Consider the following 5,508-nt stretch of genomic DNA (forward strand, 5'->3'; position numbering starts at 1 on the left):
GGACAGAAATCATTCTGTCATTTTTGAAATTGTATCCCAGTACTGACTTTTGCACTCTCTTGTTGACTATAAAGGCCACACCATTTTTTCTACGAGATTCCTGGCCACAGTAGTAGATATAATGGTCTTCTGAGTTAAATTCGCCCATTCCTGTCCACTTTAGTTCACTGATTCCTAAGATATCGATGTTCAGTCTTGCCATCTCATTTTTGACCACGTCAAGCTTACCTTGATTCATAGATCTTACATTCCAGGTTCCTATGTAGTATTGTTCTTTGCAGCATCGGACTTTCGTTTCACCATCAGACACATCCACAACTGAGCGTCCTTTCGGCTTTGGCCCAGCCGCTTCACTCTTTCTGGGGTTACTTGTACTTGCCCTCTGCTCTTCCTCAGTAGCATATTGGACACCTTCTGACCTGAGGGGCTCATCTTCCGGTGTCATATCTTTTAGCCTTTTGATACTGTCCATGGGGTTTTCTTGGCAAAAGTACTGGAGAGGCTTGCCATTTCCTTCTCCAGGGGGATCACGCTTGGTATGAGTTCTCTGCTGTGGCCTGTCCGTCTTGGGTGGCCTTCACGGCATAGCCCACAGCTTCATTGAACTACGCAAGCCCCCTCACCACGACAAGGCAGTGATCCATGAGGGTCTTAGGACCAAATCCAGGATTGCCTCTCCCCTGGTAGGTTCCATGACTATCTGCTCCATAGCTCACTCATTAAGAGTGTCTAGAAACTCAATCTCTTTTTCCCAACTAGAACACATATTGACCCAATCAATGTGTGGGTAGTTAAAATCACCTATTATGACACAGGTTTTTTTGGGACTAGCCACTATCTTTAATTCATTCATTATTTTATAATCCTCTATCTTTTGATCTGGTGGGCGATAATAAACTCTCAGTGTTAAGCTTCCTTTTGGGCCTACTATTTCAACCCATAGCATTTCCAGAAGCAAATTCAATTCACTTTTCCTCTCAATCTTACTGGACTGTATACCCTCTCTGACATACAGAGCCACCCCACCTCCAACCCTTTCCCCCCTGTCCTTCTGATATAATATATAACTGGGAATCACCATATCCCACTGATTTTCCTCATCCCACCAAATTTCTGAAATACCCACAAATCGGACACTTCTAGCATTTGTATAGAAACACCTATAATTTCCCATACATGTTAAGCCTGCAACCTTCCTCTTGCTCTCTTGAGACCTTGTCAGGCAGTCCATATCACTAGCCATAGTCTCAATGGACAATTCCAATCCACCTCCCTATAGAAAAGCAACAGCTACCCCCTCATCTCTCCGAGATGAGCCATCCCGAACCAGAGACTTTTCATCTCCTGTCGGCTTTCCCCCTTTGTTTTTTAAGACTTTCTGTTGATTTTAATTCATTTTTATTATCTAACAAGTCCTCATATCTCAACAACATATTTTTGCAGTACATTTGGATTTGTAAAAACTTCCAATGGTTAAACCCATTTAGGTGTCTTAGTATAAAATAATCTTTTAATGTTTTCCCATACCATCAGTAAGCGTGTATCTGATTTTCCATACCACATAAATGCATGCCAACCCAATAACAGATCATGGCTCTTCAAAGTTAATATTGTAGTGTTTTCTTATGTGATCCATTCTTTTAACTACATCAGTGCAGCTGATCTATAATATAAAAGCCAGTGTGGTAGTGCAAATTCGGCTCTTTCTTTAGCATCTTGTAAAGCCTTCATTTTTATTCTTGGTTTATTACTCTGCCATATGAATTGTGACATTACTTTGTCGAGCTCTTGAAAATACTGTTGATTCTGAAGAACTTGTATTGTTTGAAATAAGAAGAAAAGCCTTGGAAGAATATTCATCTTTATTGTAGCTATTCTACCCATCAAGGATAATTGTAGGTTTTTCCATTTTTCCAGATCTTTTTTATTTTCTATCATAAATTCCATATAGTTATCTTTCAACAAAGAGCTACATCTGTTTGTAATGTTTATTCCTAGGTATTTTACATTCTTTTGTGACTGTAAGCCAGATTTGTCTTGTAACTGTTGCACTTGATCCTTGTTCATGTTTTTAGTTAACACTTTTGTCTTGGTCAGGTTAATCTTCAATCCAGACACATATCCATAGTCCAGTAATGTTGTCAGTAGTTTCACAATTGAATCCACTGGATTTTCTAGGATAAATACTAAATCATCTGCAAATGCTAGCAGTTTATATTCTTCTCCTCTTATTTTAACTCCTCTGATGTGTCTATCCTCTGTAACCATATTATTCAATACTTCAAGTACAAATATGAACAGTAATGTTGCCAGTGGACAGCCTTGTCTAGTTCCTTTTTGAATTTCAATCTTTTATGATAAATCACCATTAATAAGAATTCTAGCTCTTTCTATAGTATAAACTGCTTTGACCATTGTATTACATTGTGAGGTTAACAGCTGCTCCAACATAAAACTCCAGCTGACATTATCGAACGCTTTTTCAGCAGCCAAGAAAATTAGGGCCATCTGTTTCTCCGGATGAGCTTCAAAATATTCAATAACATTTAAAACAGTTCTTACATTATTTCTAAGTTGTCTTTCGGGTAAAAAACTGCTTGATCTTGGTGGATTATTTGTATCTATATTTTCTTCAGTATTGTAGCTAAAATAGAAGCATGGATTTTATAATCCACATTTAACAATGAGATGGGTCTATAGTTTTTGATCTCTTTCTCATCCACATTTTGTTTATGTATCAAGGTTATTAAGGCTTCGTTCCAAGTATCAGGTGTTTTTCTTTCTCCTTTTACATTCTGTATTACGTATTTCAAAGGTAATATCAGTTGATCTGCAAATATGTGGTAGAATTCTGCTCGTAAACTGTCAGGGTCTGGTGTCTTCCCTTCCCCCCCTTCTTTATTGCTTCAGTGATTTCACAGGTTGTTATTTGATCATTTAAAATTTTCCGTTGTTCTTCATTAAATTTGTTAGCATTATATTACTTTAAGAAATTTTAATCTCTTCTGGTGTAGCTTCTCTTTTTTGATATGTCTCTATAAAATGTATCAATTATATTTTTTAGCTCTGTGGGCATATTTTCTTCTTTTCTTTCATCATCTTTTTAAAAAAATTATGTATCTTTTTTTCTTTTTCTTTTTGTAATTTATATGCTAGCTATCTTGTTGGTTTATTAGCGTTTTCAAAAAACTTTTGCTTTGCATAGGTAATTTTTTTGGCTATTTCTTCTGTCAATAGACAGTTCATTTGGTGCTGTAAGAGTTTTAATTTCAAGTGCTCAGATGAAGTATCTTACTTTAATTTATCTTCCTGCTTCCTAATCTGTTCTTGGATTTTTGAGAATTTTTCCAGTTTTTGTTTTTTCATATGTGCTGCTTCTCTCATTATCCCACCTCTGGCATATGCCTTAAATGCATCCCATACTGTTTTGATAGAGATATCTGGTTATATGTTTTGCTGAAAACATCTGAAACTCTTTTTTTGTCTCCATTACAAATTTTACATTTTTCAGTAAAAATGTATTAAGAGTCCATCTACTTTTCTTTGGAGCATCTTGCAATGTAAGCATGAGAGGATTGTGGTCTGCAAACGTAGCTGGTTAAATTTCCACTTCCATTAAATCATTTGTAGTTGTTGAGGAAGTCCAACACATGTCTATCTTTGACCATGATTTATGTCTTGCTGAATAAAAGGTATAGTCCTTCTTGTTCGGGTTCCTGATTTTCCAAGCGTCAATCAAATTATATTATTCTGCAAGTTATAAGAATGTATTAGGAAGTTCATTGCCTTGTTTCTGTTTTCCAATTGTTGTTTTTCTATCTGAAAACAGCATTGTAGTCTCCAATCAGAAAGATCTCATCATAATTTTGTTGGGAGATAAGTTCCTGAAGAAATTTGAAATTTTTTTTATGTTGATTAGGTGCTTATATATTTACTATTAAGGTTATTTTATCTTGTCTTTGCACTTGAACCATCAGAATTCTGTCATCTTCTGAACTATATATTAGTTCTGGATATAGATGTTCTTTGACATATGTAGCTACTCCTCTCTCTCTCTCTTTTTTCTTTGTCTGAAGCTATAAACATTTTCCAAGTTTTTTTAATCTCCAAGTATTTTTGATCTGAATATCTTATATGGGTTTCTTGTAAACATATAATAGCCAGTTGCATCTTCTTCAGCTGAAAAGTTTGTCTTCTTTTTTGGGGTGCATTTAAGCCATTGACATTTATTGAAATTATTTTTATTTTCCCTCTATCCATCTTTATTTTTGATTTTATCAACACTTTTATGCTTCAGTTTGAATCTTGTGATCCTCTGGGGTAGTACAGTCATCTTAGATGTTCCAGTTGTTGTAGTTATTCCAGATGCTCCTTGTGTTTTTTGCTGGGGCTCATCAGTTCGCACTTATTCCTCCTCCATCTTCAGATCATCACCATGCGTTTTAATAAAATCTTCCACTTTGAATATAGAATTGAGTCTATATCTTTTCCCTTGTAAGTAAAGAGGAGGCCTTCTGGAAACAGCCATCTGTATGTTCTTTTATTAAATCTCACATGTATTTCTCTTGGGAGACTGTGCCTTCTTGCATAAGCAGAATTCATTATGTAAGCCATGTCAATTTCATTGTATATTTCATATGGATTTTCTGCACCCGTATAATCTGCAAGTGCATGTGCCATTTCAGTTTTCAGATCTTCATCTTCCTTTTCTGGTACATTGCCACCAAGTGTTCCTTGACAGGGAACTGCAGTCTGCCCTGACTCTCTGACAGGTGCCTCTGGATCTCTCTGTTTTTACAAATGTGTCTTTGCAGCTGCCTTTCCTCCTGACTGCTTTTTCTCTTAATCTTAAAAACAAACCCTTCCAAAATGTTGAGTGGATGGCTAGCAGGTTAACCACCACCCCCCCATTGCTGTTTCCATGTGGAGAAATGGCTTGGAGGGAAGGCAGAATCCCCCCCCCACTGGCATTCCATGGCCATTTGGACTCTTCTTTATTTTTAAAATGCCATTGCCTGCAATTGCTGTATTTTTTTTTTAACCTGAGTGAAAACTCTGCAAGGAGGGACATCAGCATTTGAAAAGACCCCACACCATCAGATTTCAGCAAAGGAGACAGGGATATAATCAAGTATGAGAAATTTTGGACAGGGCCTCAATAACGGCAACCTTCTTGCCCATTCAGCTTGTTAGAAAACCAGTAAATCCTCCAACTACTATGTTTGATATGTGATTCATTTGTGCTACAAATGTGTTACTTAAAGGTATAAAAATGAAATTAGAGATAATAATATTAAATCCTGGAAGAAGTAGCCAGGGAGTCATCTTATTGCAAAGAGAGAGGGCTCCTCATTGCCCTTTAATCTCAAACCAGTACTGGCCTCAATACTTCATCCCACTCCATTATTTAATTGAAAAAAATGGATTTCATTATGCTGATTGCTCAGCTCTATTATTAACTAGTTACAAATCTCTGCAATAGTCATTCCTGACCAGTGGTTCATGACC

This window comes from Gekko japonicus, unplaced genomic scaffold, assembly GCF_001447785.1.
Source record: "Gekko japonicus isolate JY-2015 unplaced genomic scaffold, Gekko_japonicus_V1.1 scaffold444, whole genome shotgun sequence".
NCBI lineage: Eukaryota > Metazoa > Chordata > Lepidosauria > Squamata > Gekkonidae > Gekko > Gekko japonicus.